We start from the raw sequence: 17,282 nt of genomic DNA on the forward strand, positions 1-17,282 counted from the left end.
AAAACTCAAAAACGACTCAAAACAGGCTCACCCAGGAGAAAAGCAAAAGGGCTCAAAAATGTATGTTGAGAGGAACAACTGTTGTTGGCCTTGCGACAGGGTCATTATTGCCTCATCATTTAATAACATTTAATTGCATCATTTAAATGACACACTTTAAGACCCCCAGAAATCTACAGTGTAGCCCTCTGAAGAAGAGTCCACAGATTACTGCAAACAGATCAACACAATTTTCTGTAACTACTAGATATTTCAGTGGATTAAATTAAGGGCTCCTCTCTTATCAAATTGTACTTGCCAAAAATAAAGACACTGAGAAATAAAACAGACATGACATACTTTTACCTTTTCTCTTACATATGCACTCTTCCCACTCAAAGTAGCATACAAGGAAATAATACAAGCTATTTGGGCTATGAGTTTATGACAATGACAGTGACAGATCAGCCTGGTACCAAGATCCAAACACAACAACTTGAATTTGACTTTGTGTAGACTGTATTAAATAATTATTGTGAACAGGCTTTCAACTGGAATGAATTTACTTTGCTGGGCTTGCTTTTGTTGACTTTGATTTGAACTTTGTTTTCATTGGAAAAAGTAGATATATTTATATAGGAGTCGTATGTGAAGATTTCGAATAATTTTGCCCATTGCTTCCAGCTCCATACTCCAGGGAGTATGCCTCAGTTTGGAAAAATCTGATTCTAGTAAACAGATCAGAAAAGGAGCTGAGTTAGTCATGTAATAAGAGAAAGAGATAATAAAGGGGTAGCCTAAATGCTGAACTGGTTTCTGTGAAATTTTAACCTCTCTAGAAGAATGCCACTACAGAAGAAATATGGGCGATTTTGGACAAGGATTGAACAAGATTGGAGGTCATGGAGAGAATAAGTTATATTTTTTAAGAACCTGTATTCTTCATCTTGGAATCAATACTGCATATTGGTCCAAGGCAAAAGAGTCATAAGGGCTAGGCAATGAGAGTTTAATGACTTGCCCAGGGTTACACAGCTATGAAGTTTCTGAGACTAGATTATTATTAGTTATTATTAATTATTAAATATAAATAGTAGTCCTATTAATAGGATGAAAGAATACTTGTCATAGAGTCCTTATTTATTGCAGTATAAAGATCAGGAATGGTTTTTTTAATGAATGCAGAGTAAATCACTAAGAATAAACAGATAATTCTTTGTAGTTCATATATAAATGTAATTCTAATCCTTTTAAATAGATTTTTATAGTTATGTGGGAAAACTTTCAGTAGTAATGTTTCATTTATATATAACAGAGATTTATGGTTGACCCTCATACAGGTAGAGTATTACAATCTGCTCTCTTTTTGTTACTAGCTCATTCTTTTTAATATCATCTTGAGATCTTAGACAAAGGATGCTATTTTCAAATAATTACTAAAATCACAACCTTTTCACGCATCAAATAAATAGTTTTTCTGGGTCCTATCAAAGTTTATCAAATATCATTTATTTAGTAAATTGGAGAAATCTCTTTTCCTATATTTATTTCTCCTGCCTCTTCCCTCCTTCCTCTCTCTCATTCTCTCTCTCTCTCTCTCTCTCTCTCTCTCTCTCTCTCTCTCTCTCTCTCTCTCTCTCTCTCTCTCTCTCCCTTTCTTTCTCCTCATGTACATCTTGAATGCCCAAATTTCCTAAGATCAAATAAACATCAAGGTTACCAGCCATGCAACTTATCAATAGCCCAACAAACATATATAATTATTTACAACCTATCAGCTATGATAAAGAGTACAGGCAGAGTGCCCTCTAACCAACAACATAACTGGTGATTTTTCACTTCTGGATACAAGTTCCACCATTCAGCTATCCCTGAATGACAGCCAAAGGCTCTTCAAGAATATTTTTTATAATGTTTCTCCAAAAGGGTTAAATAGGGTTTTTAGGAAAGTGCTTTTCATTCTCTTTCTTTCTATACATTACTTAATCTCTCTTCAACCATCTCAGGAAATACTCCAGGGTGAAATTTTTCAATTTTTTTGTTCCCTCTTAAAAATATAGTAACAGTGTGGTCTCTTGAGAGAAGGAAGCTATTGAAACATAAATAACTATATTTTGCCTAAATCAAAATCATCAAGGTATGTAAATATAGACAATGCATATATACAGAAAGCATATAACATTAGAAAAAGAAATACATTTATATATGTATATTTACATGTTTTTGTTTAGTCATTTTCTAGTCATGTCTGACTCTTCATGACCCATTTTAGGGTTTTCTTGGCAAATATATTGGAGTATTTTGCCATTTCCTTTTCCAGCTCATTTTACACATGAGGAAATTGAGAAAATTAGAGTTCTGATTTGCCCAAGGTCACAAAGTTAGTATTTGAGGCTCCATTTGAACTCAGATCTTCCTAACTCTTGACTTGACAATCTATTCACTATACCACTTAAATGCCCCATAAGAAACACGCTTAAATAAATACATTTTACAAAGATTTTAGAGTTTACTGGAGTAACCAGAAAAATTACCTCATAATGGTGGCTAACAAGTTTCAATGGTCCTGTGAAATCCAAGATTCTGAGACATTTTTTTTCATCACAGATTTCTCTTGAATACTGGTTTTTGTTGAGATGTGTAGAGAATACACATGAAGAGTTCAATTTCCAAGAGTGATATTGACTACCAGTTAATGCAGGACATGAGAATCCAGGATTTCAGTGAACTGGGTTTCTATCATAGGTGTGTTTAGGGTGTTGGTGAGCTACATCATCATACTTCCCTTTGGTGAGCTCTTTTGGGACCTCCATTTTGTGAGGGGTACAGACTTGCCAAACTTCATTCCTCTCCTAATTTTGCTTTTGACTTTCTGGACAATACAACTGTGCCTCAACTGCTGGATCTTTCCTCAGCACCTATAGCATTTTTCACCCTGGAATTTCCTTCTGTCATGCTGACCCTCTTCCATGTTATTGGGTTTCTATGGGACTGGAATTTTGTGTAGGGGCCCAGAATGGAAAACCTTTATTCCCTTCCTGGCTCTTTCTCTGATTTTCTATACTTGGGTACCAAGCCTCTACATGATATTGTCCCTTTCCCTCCTCTTCATTCACAGCTATTCAGCCACCTTTGGTATATTACTTTCCTCCATTAAAATAGAAATTCCTTGATGATAGGGGTTGTTATTTCTTTTGATTGTATTTGTATTCCCAGTGCTTAGCACAATATATGTCATATATTAAATGTTTAATAAATGCTTATTGATTACCAGTCTATGTACTTGAGTTCTTTTCACTGGTCATGTGCAGTTCTGGATCTCAGTACAGTTGGTTGAACATATTTGGTGTTATTTGGTGGAAAAGGAGTCAACTACTTCATGACACTATGTTAATTTGGCATTGGCTACTCTGCGTTTCTAACAGAACATAGTTATAGATTCAATCTATCCCATATATTTCTTTAAGTTTCATCTGTTAAAGACTTCCAAAAGATATCTAATTTGAAAATTATTTCTTATGCCTTTTTCTAAAATTGATATATTTTATTTTTATATCAAAATCATTTCTGGATATACCTTATCTACCCTAGAACTGAACCTTTTTTTTTTAAATCCTTCTTTATAAGAAAGAAAAAGTCAAGTGAAAACAAACAACTACAGTGACTTCATTTGACAATTTATGCCTCATTCTTTCTCCATTGTCCCCCACCTCTGTGATAAAGAGTGATATACACACACACACACACACACACACACACATATATATATATTTTCCATTATTTGTTCTCTGGGACCTATATTGGCATAACAATTATTTAAACTTTGGTTTCTGAACACTAAAAATGTTATTTTAAATTATATTATTGTAGTAATTCTGCCTATGTTTCTTATAATATTTATTTACCTATCAATCCATAGAGCTATATTTATTTTTTGTGAATTCCTCCTATTTATTAGTCTGAGGTACAAATTAATTTCCATTCCATTCATATACATTTCTTCAGTCATTGCCCAATCAATGAGCACTTACAATGATTCCAGGTTTTTGCTACCACAAAAAATTCTGCTGCGCATATTTCAAATGTATTAGTCTTGTGTATCTTATAATCTTTCTGATGTTGTTTAAAGAAGTTTAAGATACCCTGAGAGAGCATGGAGATCCTTCGGAATTATCTAAAAGCTCAAATGCAAAATAAAATTAATTATTTCATTGGTATACGTATATACATATGTGTATCATTTCATTCGTCAATACGTATACAAATGAATGATTAGAAAGGCTTATAATTTCATTGGAGAGACACTGTATGTGTATGTGTATATCTATACCTGTATAGATATGTGTATGTATACATATATATATATATCTCCCCATTAAAATCATGAGCTCCCTAAAGGTAAGAATTTATATTGTTTTTGCCTTTTCCTACAAGCATAGCATGGAGCCATTGTTGGTCACATAGTAGAGGCTTGATCAAAGATCAATGATATATTAAATTCATGACTGATGAATCAGTTTACTGGGGAATAATCTTAGGTCTCAGTGCATACACAGCCAGTGTTTAATAAATGTTGGTTGTTGGATTATAGAATTTTAGAGCCAGAAGAATGTTTGGTGATTACAGTCCAAATTCCTTTATTTTATAAATCAGGAAACTGAGGTCCAGAGAGTCCAGATAACTTAACTCAGGGCAATTATTTGTAGGTAATAGAATTAGGATTACAGTCTAGATCTTCTAAGTCAAATGCTTTTTTGACTATATCACAATTCCTTGAAATGCAGGAGGCAGGCAGCTAAGCATGCTTCTGAAGTCATTGAAGTAATTTATTTCTGTTGCACTTTTGATCCTTAGGTGCTTAGAGGAATCTAACTACCTACAAAAAGTGATTAATGACCTATTTTTTCCTGGCTTCTCTTAATGCAAAAAATCTTGGACAGCAACCAATTTAATTTTAGACTACAAAAAGAGCCACATTATTTTCATTCCATTTGGTTTAATTATATTTATAAAATACCCTAAAGGTTTGGGGCATATTCAAGAGTATAAATGACTATTATAAAGGTTGTACCATTTCTTAATAGGTACTATGGAATTTTTTTAAGACTTCCTTTGATTTTCTTTCTGGTGATATTTGTTCATGCATTCACCAAATTTCTATTGTGCCCACTATATGCCAGAAACTGTCCTGGGTACTTTGGGCTAGAACAACAAAAAGAATGAGTTCTTGCCCTCCAAAATCCTTATATCCCACTAGCAGAAAAACATTACATGGAAAAAGAATGTAAACGATATCTGAAATACTCATAAGGCAAATTCCCGACTATCAACGAGAGAGAGTGGAATAGACTTTCTTTAGAAGCTGGCTCTTGGGTTGAACTTTGAAGGACACCAGAGATTCTTTGAGGAGGCGGTGAAGAAATAGCACATTCCAGCAATGGAGTGTAGAGATAGTTTGTGAAAAGGCATGAAGGTGGGAGGTGGAATATCATTTATGGGAAACTGATAGACTTTTGGATCTGGAATATAGCATGTGTAAATGAAAACAAGGGATAAAATGGGAAAGGTAGCCTGGAGCCAGGTTATAAAGGCAACCAGAGGAGTTTTTATTTATTTTTTGACTAGAGGCAAAAGAGAATCATTAGAATAAGTGTTTTAGGGCCATTAATTTCACAGCTCTGTGAAGAATGGACACAAGAGCAGAGAATGGAGAAAAGATTAAATGGAACAAAATCTATTCAGAAATTATTACATTGCATTAATTCAGGAGATAGTGACACAGGTCTCATGGCTGTGTGAGTGAAAAGAAGGGTATAAACATGAAATATGACAGTAGCCGAATCAACAAGATTGGGTAAATGATTAGATACGAGGAGTGGGGGAGAAGGAAGAATTGAAAATAGGATGTGAGCTTGCAAACACAACTCCAGATCATGAACCTAGATTACAGGAAGGATAGTGGTGCCCTCAACAGAAACAGGGAAATTAGGAGGAGAAAAGGACTTTTAGGGGGCAGATAGGTGGCATAGTAGAGAGAGAGCTAGGCTCGGATTAAGAAAGATCCAAGTTCAAATCTGTCCCCAGACACTGGCTGTGTGACCTTGGGTGAGTCATTTAACCATGTTTGCCTCAGTTTCCTCACCTATAAAACAAGCTAGAGAAGGAAATGGCAAGCCATTCCAATATCTTTGCTGAGAAAACTCCAAATCTGATCATAAAGGGTTGGGTATGACTGAAAAATAACTAAAAATACAACAAAAGGTTTTTCGGGAAAGATAATTAATTCTGCTTTTGGAGATGTAGCATTTGAGATACTCATGAAACTAAGGATGTTCACTATGCACTTAGTGATGCTAGACTTTTAATTCAGGAGACACAAAGACCTGGAATAGATATTGGGATGTTATCTGCTTAAAGATGAGGATTAAAGCTATGGGAGCTGATAAGATCAGCAAGTGAAAATTGGAGAGAGAGAAAAGAAGAGGTCCTAGCACAGAGTCCCGAAGGTTTGTTTGGGTCTCTGCTAATAACTCCAAAATTGCTATACCCATAATCCTGTTATATTATAAGAATAAGACAAAAGCCTTTGTTGTTTTAAGTGGATCTTTAATGTAGGATTTAAGGAAAGACTTTAGCAAGAATCATGCAAATGAAAAAGTCTGATGAGATTGTGATCTGTATTGACGGAGATCCATCTATGCTGATTAAACCAGCTGATTAAACTACAAATTGTGATAAAGATCCATTCTGTTGAAAGGTCAAGTAATTTCACAAATACCAATGAATTTCTGTTCACCTTCAAATAGCTGCTTTTAACTTTCCTGAAGGCACTTTTTTCACCTTGACACCTAACTGCCCATGAATAACTGGGTCAAAACTATAGTTCTACTCCAATTAATAGCTAGAGCCTGAATATATCATATTGATGTCATTGTCTTGTGGCAAGATGCAAAAAAGGGGGGGACCCTTGAAGGATGACCTAGAATATACTATCATAATCAAAGTGACTTAGGGGAACAAAGAACTGATAGATTGAGCAATACTAAAGCTACAGAGTAACCAATTTGGGCATGATTACTGCCTGAGTTAGCTTGTTTATGAGTGGAACAAAAGCAGCCAAGCTGGAAGCCATCTGGAAGAAGTTTTTAATATCCTGAAAAGTTATGAAGAAATAGTTGGAGGGAAATGCTACTATTCTCGGGGCATAAAACTATTACTTGTTCAAATGAATCAAATTCCCAGAGAATGAAAATGCCCATCTCCTTTAATGGGCTATTCAACACTGGGAAATAAGAGGAATATAACCCAACGTGTTGCCTGTTTATTTAGGAGAACTGATCATTCAGAGAGATAAAAGATATACTGACATTCCTGATGGAATAAACAAACACAATAGTAATTTTGGCCAGGGAAAATTGTATTCTTACAATCAAGCATGAACAGTAAGAGAAATCCCTTTTCATAACACCATTGAGAAGGATCCTATAAAGATGGAGGTTGGGGGAGAAGGGGTAAAGCTAGGCATGGACATACTCCACCAGAAGAGGTTAACTAGCTTTAGAAAATCAGACCTGTTAGATTATAATAACAGACAGCGATAAAAATCTAACACATAGACCCTGGCAAAACTTTCATTCACCAGAAAGAGTTGTGAACATTTGAATGACAAGAGCTCCTTCCCTGGCTGGCTTGCCTGACCATCTGGACAGGTTAACAAGTTAGCAAACTTTCCTAATGAAGTTCTTCAGTTAGCTTTCCTGATGGAGGCAATGATTCCGATCAAACCATTCATGTATTCCTTCAGATGCTTTTTAGAGGCTGCACTTGTCTTCTTCCAGGTTACTAAAGCTCACTTCCACATCTCACTTCTTTTCCAGCTCACGCACTGAGAATTTGCCATTTCTATTCACCTCTTGCTTCTAGATTTGGGTGGGTGAGTAACATTGGATCGTACAACACTGGGGAATGCGTGTCCTCTCAGTTGAATGTACCCATACCAAATTGTTTGCATTTATACGAGCTGGAGCCATTTCTATTCAGCTATTTCTGGGGCCGCATAGAGTGCAAATTTCTACACATGGTCCTCTGTGGGAGGAAGAATTCTTTCCCTACCTTGATGCATCCTGAACCTGAAGCTGAGAGTTGCCAACTCTTTGAACTGTGCTCTCAAACAGTCTTGATTTCTCTTTCAGTGGAAGGAATGATGGCACTCTTGGTCTGCTCCACAGTGGATTATATTAAACATTATGAATGGCATCCAAGAGGGTAAAGTCTGTACTTTATGCTTCGTTTGGTTGTTTGGCTGTTTGTTTTGGCAAAGATGGCTCTATAATAATCCACCTGTTTTGAAGGAAAAGAAGCTTCATATATGAAGGAAAAAATTCACATAGTATTATGTTATCATGGTTAGTATTCTGTACCTGAAATCATTCTGTACCTGAAATACGTTCAAATTCCATTTCCGACACTGCCTATGCAGTTTGGGGCAAGTTATTTAACTTCATGAGCCGTAATTTCCTTCTCTATAAAATGAGGACAGCAACAGCTATCATGTTCAGCACACAGAACTGTGGTGCCTCAATGGTTTTGTTGTCTGACTGAAATGTTATAATGCATGTAAGACACTCTGAAAAAAAAGTGGCATATAAATATGTAGTCATGAAAATATCTATTCATATATATAAAGTGGCATATAAATATCAATTCTTATCGTTATCAGTATATCACCAGGCAGAGAAAAATAGGTGCACAAAGCTATTATCTTCTAGATACCAATATACATTAGTAAATATAAATATATAATATAACTGAGAAAATTGCTCAAAATGTAATCAAGCAAACATTTATTGAATACTTGTTGCGGCCAAGGTGCTGCTCTAGGCATAATAGTGTAAACCCTGAAATTTCTTAGACTTGTGAATGTTGGAAATTTCACCATTGGAAAGTTTCATACTTGGAAAAAATTTCCTACCGATAGTAAGAACTCTATTGGAATGTGAACCCCCTTGGCATGGGAGGATCCTTCTCCTCCCTACTTGGGACTGCTTTAGGATAGAAACCTTTTGCTGAACAATGGAAAGGGCTTTGACCTATGCTTAAGCATAGAACAGGAAGTTCTTTGAGTCATGATTGATTTTAGAATTGATACAATAGAGATACTTGGAATGACAGAACCAGGTCTTGGAACTTTCAATCTCCACCCTACTCAGTCTAACAGGATTTAGGAAGGGCTGCAGCATAGATCAAAATTTAATTATTTGAGAATATGACCTTCAACAGACATGTGCAAAGGGGGTCAGACCTCTGGGTGGTCCTGGGTTAAGCTAGAGCCACCATTGGCACAGGGGAGACATGGACAGTGATTGGTAGATGTGAGAACTGAGGGGAGGGAACTTAGATGGTTTCCTTAAAGATAGCAGGGTCTGAGGACAGGGAGAGGGCCAGAGGAGGTTTTGCTCTGAGCAAGGTGGCTCTGAAGGAGGACTGAGGAGGTTGCTCTGTGGGAGGACCAGGAGAGAAGGCTGGCTCTGAAGGAGGAGAATTCTCTGGAAACATTTCTTGAAAGGAGGCTTTCTTGAAGGTGGAGCCTGAGGTTGGCATGAGAAGCCTTACCTAGAGAGATCTTGGGTGAGTGATAAAACCAACTGACTGATTTATTCATTCTTATTCCTTTCTTACTTTCTCTCTTTTTCCATTGATTAATCAGTGTATTATAAATTAAATTTCTCTATAAAACCCAGTTGGCTTGGGCATATTCATAAATTGGGAATATATTCTCTGGCGACAATCTTATATTTATATAAAACCAAGACACAGTAGAAAACATATTTCAGCAGTCATAATTGATATATATATATATATATATTTTCCTTGCTCCCAAACATTTTAATTATCACAGTTTATGGCTCCCACTCTCTTATCTACAACTATTTAACACTCAAAACTATTTTAGATCTAACAATAGGATATACAAATAATAACAATAGCTTGCATTCATCTAGTGTTTCAAAAAGAGTTTCACAAATATTATCTCATTTGATCCTCACAACAACTCTGGGAGATAGGTGTTCTAATTATCCCCATTTTACATATGAGAAAAATGAGGTAGGCAGAGGTTAAATGACTAGCTGAGTTGCCCCAAATTAGTAAGAGACATAATTTGAACTCAAGCCTCTTTGAATCTAGGTCCAGCACATACACTGTGCCACCTCTCAAAAACCATCATATTCAAAGAAATCTTAGAGATGATTTAGTCCTTGAAACCTACCCACCTTGACTTTTACAGCTAGAGAAACTTAGTCTTCTGATGTTAAAGTAGCTTGCTCAAGGTCACACAAATGATTAGTGTGAGAGAAAGGTCCAGTGTACCATGCTGGTAAGTAAATATGGTTCTTGGCTTCAGGTCATTTGAAATCTCATTAGGTAGGAAATGCAAAGAAGAGATAAGGACGTTATCTAGGATCTTCCCATGATTCTCTCTTTCCCAAGTAAAGGGAATTGTCACAGGGAAGAGCTGATTTCTTCCTAACAGTGATGCCTAAATCTTAATTCTCAGTCTTTCATTGGTCTGAACCTGGTCCCTCCACTCCCACTTTCCATCCTGCTTCTGTCTCCATAGTGTCTCACTCTTCTGCCTGTCTTTTACCCCTACTCCTGACAGTCTTTTTAGTCTGCCCTTTGCATTCCAGTCATTCCCTCCATAACTGTTTTTGGCCCAGGTAAAAATATTCCTAGATTATGCCCTGATTTAGTGTAAAGTTCTCTGTAAACTGCAAAGTGTCATGCAAACATAATTTATTATTTGAATCAAATATATGTAAAACAATTTGCATATCTTAAATATACATACTACGGTGACTACTTTGCCTCTTCCTCCTCTTCTGCCTCTTCTTATCTTTCCTTTCCTCTTCTCCCTCCTCCAACTGATTTAACTCACAGGGCTCACTTCTTGCCACTTGTCCCATATTGTTGACTTATAGAAATCAAGCCCGCACTCATTGCAGACCAGAGAGACTGCTCTGGCATTATGCCAAACTCTTTGGCAACTCTTTATGACTCTCAGAGAGCTGGTCGCCTCTATCCCTTTGCTTCATCCCTTTGGGGGTAGCAACACTTATCTCATTGGTGTAAGTATGTGTTGTGTTCATTTATCCATATCCATACACTCATGGCTTGTGGTGGCCCCATTCATGAAGGGGTAAGGTGGGGGAGGGAGCTTTTCTCCCTTCCTTCCTTCATGATTGAATTCAAAGGAATCCATCATGTAAACATAGGATAACAGGATATGATTCTTTTCTTATCCTTTAAAGAACCAGTCAATTGGTTAGTCAACAAGCATTTATTAAGTGCCTGCTGTGTTCAGGCATTGTACTAAGCTCTGAGAATACAAAGAAAGGGGAAACATTTGCTTGCTTTCAGTGAGTTTGTAGCTGAGTGGGGGAGACAACAGTCTAATAACTATACCAAGAAGAGAATTACAGGATCAATTGGAAGTTGTCTCAGAAGGAAGGCACTAAGATGAAGAATGGCTGGGAAAGGTTTCTTGTGGAAGATGGGACTTTAGCTGACATTGGGAAGGAATCCAGGGAAGTTTGGAGATGCAGATGAGAAGGGGAGGGGTAGACAGCCAGAGCCAATGCTCAGGCGTGAGAGGAAGGGTGTTCCAGATAAGAACAACAAGAAGGTCAGGGTTATTGGAAAACAGTAAATAAATGGGAGTAAGATATAAGAAGGCTGAAAAGGTAGTAATAATAATAATAATAGCATTTATACAATAACTACGATGTGTTGGACACTGTTCTAAGACCCCCTACAAATATGATCTTATTTTATTCTTTCAACAATCTTGAGACATGGGTGTTGTCATTATTATCCTCATTTTATGGTTCAATAAACTGAGGCAAATGGAGGTTAAATGACTTGTCAAAGACTATACAACTTATAAGCAGCTGAGGCGGGATCTGAGTTCGGCTCTTCCTAACTCCTGGGGGCCAGGTTATTATGAAAGGCTTTAAGTGTCAAATAAAGGATTGTTCCTGAGGTAAAAGGGAGTCATTGGTATTTATTGAGTAGAGGGAAGGGAGTGACGGGGTCAGATTCATGTCTTAGGAAGATCATTTTGATTGAGAGGAACATCAATTATAATTGTAGGAAAAATTAATAAATTGTTAAAAAAAAACACTATGTGCAATGCTTTTCTGTTTGTAATTCCTCCCAAGCTTAGGCAAATCCAAAAATTTTTGTCTCTAATAAGCCCCCAAACTCAGGAGTTCAAGGAACACTTTGTGGGCTCTGATTCAAACTTTCCCATTACCTGTAGATAAGATCCAATATGTATGCCTCAGAGAGTTAAAAAAATATTACTGATGTTTAGATTCAAATCTCCTCATTCTGCTAAAAGGGTAGAAAAACTTGAGCCATTTCCTGGATTCCACAGATAGGCTGTTATTTCCCTAAACCTTCACTGACTCCCAATTCTGTGACTTTTTTGCCCTTCTTTGATTTAAGTTTTAGGTAACCTGTATATCCTGTGACCTGACAAGCTCTTGATGCTGCTATTTTTCCACCAACTGACCTCTTTTTCTACTGAATGTAGAAAGCATAGGCTTCCATAGGACAATAGCAGCCTAGATCTGTCAATCCTATCCAAATAGCTGGAAGAGAAAATACAAAGGAATCTTTGTGCCATTATTCTTATTTCTTGTTTGCTCTATCTTGTTTCCATCTCGACTTTGAGCAAATTTTCTTTGGCTCTCTGGGCCTCAGTTTCCTCATCTGTAAAATGAATGGGTTGGACTTTAGTTCTTAAAATCTCTTCTGTCTTTAAAATTTATGATCTTACAAAGAAATATGATGTGGTGGTGATGCGATGATTCACAGTATAATTGCTTAATGGTACCTCTGAGAGGTACCCTATTTGTAGTGTGACTAAAGTCTTCAATGCTGTAGCTCCAAAATATAAGTTTAGTGAAAGAGATCTCTTGCTAAGAGATGCCAATTGTAGATATGCATGATAAAGAGGTATTTGCATTAAGTCATTAACCTGATTTGTTTCTGTTTGGGGACTGACAGCACGGTTATCATGGCAATTTTAGCATCAGTTAAATAACTGGTAAGACTATTTCGATCTAGTCCCTTCTTAACTATGTCCCCCTTTCAAGACCAGTTCCCATCTTACCTCTTCCATGAAGCCCTTCCTGCCTCATTCAGATTGATCTCACCTTCTGGGCTATAGCTTTTTTTAGTATCATTTATATGGCAGGCAGGTTCCATCTTCCCGTCAAGAATCATATGATTTTACTTGACACATTTAGATTTGAGTGCTCATTGAGTGCACACACACACACACACACACACACACACACACACACACACACACACACACACTTTCTTATTCTTAACTATAAAGTCTTTATCATCCCATGTTCTTACCTGCTGATTGGGAAGGCATCCTACTATGTGGATTTAGAGTTAGCAAGGAACCTTAGAGGTTACATCGTCAATCCTTTTCATTTTACAGATATAAGAAATTCCGCATAAAAAATACATAAATAACTTTTCCAAGGTCATCCAGGAAGTTTATTAGAGCTCTGATTGAAAACTGCGTCATCTGCCTCCAAATCCAGCATTTCCCCCACTTTTATCCTGCTGCCTCTTAGGTGAACAGGACCAATCAAAGAAACAAAAAATAAATATTAAGAACTTCTCAATGTTATAATGTACAGTGAAATAAATTATTAAATTATGAACAGATTCCATATCATATATCTTGTTTTTTCCAGGAAGGATAATTTTGAATAAAATATCTTTGAAATGAAAAAAAAAAAAGAACTTCTGGAGAATTTGTGCGAAAGAGATCAATGGATAGGTAGGCTAAAGAATTCTTATTTGGCCCTGTACTGTATATAATTGAGTTCATAGTATTTCAGGTTTGGAATTCTTCTCCTTAAATCCCTGAGAATTCTATATTAATCCTAACTGTGCTTGCAGTCAGTACACATGCTTTACAGATTTGGGGGAAAGACTGTTAGTTTAGTCAATAATAGCACAGAAAGCTCTTGTTCTTAATTCTAATTCAACCCCTTCCCCCAAACACACCTGGCTTTTTTTCTTTTTCTTTTAGAGTGGGTAGTGGTAGGACTTTAAATAGCAAATGAAGTAATTTTAAAAATTCTTGGACACAATTAAATTGATGTTTGTAATTTCTTCTCCACTGGTCAGCACATTCTAGAGTAAAGGCGTTGTTGCCAAACCCTCCCTTCTTTCCTTTTTTGTTTTGTTTTTGTTAATGAAGAAAAGTAGTCCACTGGATTTTCTTTTCTCTTACTAGCCTGGTAACCATATGTTGCAATGTGAGATGTAATCAGTCATTAACCTTTTACAATCTGAGCTGGCACAAAACAATAAAATACAACCAGCACAACTGAATGAAAACAGCATAAGGGATTGTAGTCAAGTTGCCTGAAGTGATCTTGGCCAAGTAAAACATCAAGGCAATATATCTTTTCTTCTATTGAAATCTCACCCCTGAATTTTAACAGGAACTGTATTTCTTGTTCTCACTCTCCTCTTCTCTCTTCTCCTCTCTTCTTCTTATCTCTTGTTCTCATTCCTGTGCTGCTCTCTTGCTTGCTCTCTCATTCTCTTTCTTATTATTTATCTTGTTTCCTCTTTCTTTTTTCCACTTTCTTTATTCCCTTCTTACTTTATACTCTTTCTTTCTCTTCTTTCTTCTTCTCTTCCCCTCCTTCCCCTCTCCTTCACACTCTCTCCTTTTTCTACTATCCTTTAATTTTTATTTATATTACTTTTTTGATCTGTTGTAAATAGATAAAAACTATGATTTATATTATTGTTAAGTCAAATGTTTTGGATTATGAGGGGTCTAGCATGATGAGAAGCCATAATTTGTGAGATGATAGAATTAGAACTGAAGTTACGTTAAAGATCAGTCCTATGCCTGATTTTTACATATTAAAAAATTGGGGGCTACAAAGGTGATTTGACTATGTTTACCCTGGGAGTAAGTAGCAGAATTTGGATTTAAGTCCTTTGATTCTCAACCCAGAGTTCTTGCACAGCAGAAAGGGAACTAGATTTAGAGTCCAGAGTATCTGAACTCAAATTCCTTCTCAGATACTTAGATACTAGGCAAGCCAAAACTTAGGGTTTTTTTTTTTTATCTGTAAAAAGAAAAGGTTGGCCTCAACGGCTTTTAAGGTCCTTTCTATCTCTAAGACCAAGATTTTATAACCATTTCCCAAGTTCTTCTTTGTGTATTTATAGAAGTCTGGACTTTTTTCTTTTTCTTTTTTTTGTTTCATTGTGAACTTCAAGCAGAATCTGCATTTTCGTGGAGAAAGCTCCACAAAATATTACCCGTGACTCATTAACTTAGCTAATATTAATATTTTAAGGGAAATATCCTGTGAAAATTTTATTTTTCTGACATTGCATTTGTATCTTGTGTAGGATGTGTGTGTTGCTCATGTAAGTTCTACATGTACACATGGGTTGTCTAAATGTGGCTTGCAGAGGAAGTGTGAATATACACTTCTGGAATCTTGCCCATCTTTCTCCAAAAGAAAATGATTTCTGCTTAAAGGAGAGCACAAGTCTTTTCCCTTGCTCTCTAGATTTCTTCTAGAAGAGTGATTAAAATCCTATTTTTGAGTCTGTTGTAAGTGGATTAAAAACTATAATTTACATGATTGCTGAGTCAAATATTTGTGGCTATGAGGGGTGTAACATGTTTAGAAGTCATAATTTGTGAGATGGTGTGAGATAAGAATGAATTATTATCACCACAAGTCTGCACCTCATTAGGTATTCAATAAAGAGTAATCATTATCTCCACCAATGAGAAGTGTCTTCTACACTCTTCTACAAGCACTAGGTTTGAAGCTCTGGTTTTGTGTGTTAAAAGTAGTTTATATTTCATTTTTATTGACTCTGATTTGTGATGACTCCTTCCTTCCTTCCTTCCTTCCTTCCTTCCTTCCTTCCTTCCTTCCTTCCTTCCTTCCTTCCTTCCTTCCTTCCTTCTTTCCTTCCTTCCTTCCTTCTTTCCTTCTGTCTTTCCTTTTTTCCTTCCTTCTTTCCTTCCTTCCTTCCTTCTTTCCTTCCTTCCTTCCTTCCTTCCTTCCTTCCTTCCTTCCTTCCTTCCTTCCTTCCTTCCTTCCTTCCTTCCTTCCTTCCTTCCTTCCTTCCTTCCTTCCTTCCTTCCTTCCTTCCTTCCTTCCTTCCTTCCTTCTTCCTCCCTCCCTCCCTCTCCCTTCTTCCTTCCCTTTCTTTCCATCTTAAGCTGTCTAAAGGAGAGAAGTTAAATCTCCTCTCCTAGACAGTTGGGTCTATTAAATGCATTGCTGGATAATATCTCTGCTTTGAGCTATAGTCCAAGCTGGTTTTTGCCAACTGACATAGCAGAGTGATTAAAGCCAGAGCCTAACAGTGGGAAGATTTGGATTCTGCCATTATCTCTGCCTTGACGTTATCTGAACATGGGCACATGACTTATTCTACGAGGCTGTTTCCTCCTCTCTAAAATGAAGTGATTTGACTATATGATTCCTAAGTCCTTTCAAATTTTGACATTCCCTGATGCCAGCAGAAATTCCTGGAATGTTGAGTCATCCAGAAGGATTTAAAAAAAAACCATAGGATCTGTTTTAATGGTACAGCATCCTTAAGCATTATGGTATAATGAGGAGCTGGTTTTGAAGCCAGGAAGACATGCGTTCAAGTCTTGATTCTTACATACACTGATTGGTTAATCCCAGGCAAATCACTTAACCTCTTACTGTTTTGAATAATTCTATAAGACTATAATTTGCAGAGAAGGTGTTAATCTGGTTTGGTAGAGTGAATTTTCTCATCTGAAAGTCCCTTGCCTTAATGAAATCACTGGTCCTCTCCCTATTCTTAAGGATAACTGGACAATGGATAAAGAATAACTGCACCACAACTGAAGAATTATTCCTCACTCCTCACCTCTCTTGAGATGAAACTTACATACACATGGAAAAAGGAAGGGGGAAAATATACATTTTGCTTTGGATGAGTTTTTTGACCTGGAGCTAAATTTGAGTCAAAGCCTTGTCTGTGAATTTACAAACATGCAATTAAGGTTCTTACAGTTATCTAAATCCAATTGCTTGCATTATAATTTGATGGTTAGAAACACTGCAGTTGTTTTTAGACTTTCATTATAACTACAGTAGCCACAGAGGGAACTAAACAATGTTTGTTTATTTGTGAAACAAATTATGCCCCTCTGCAAACTTCACTGTGTAATTTGCATTGGG

Source organism: Monodelphis domestica, chromosome 7 (genome assembly GCF_027887165.1).
Source record: "Monodelphis domestica isolate mMonDom1 chromosome 7, mMonDom1.pri, whole genome shotgun sequence".
Lineage (NCBI taxonomy): Eukaryota > Metazoa > Chordata > Mammalia > Didelphimorphia > Didelphidae > Monodelphis > Monodelphis domestica.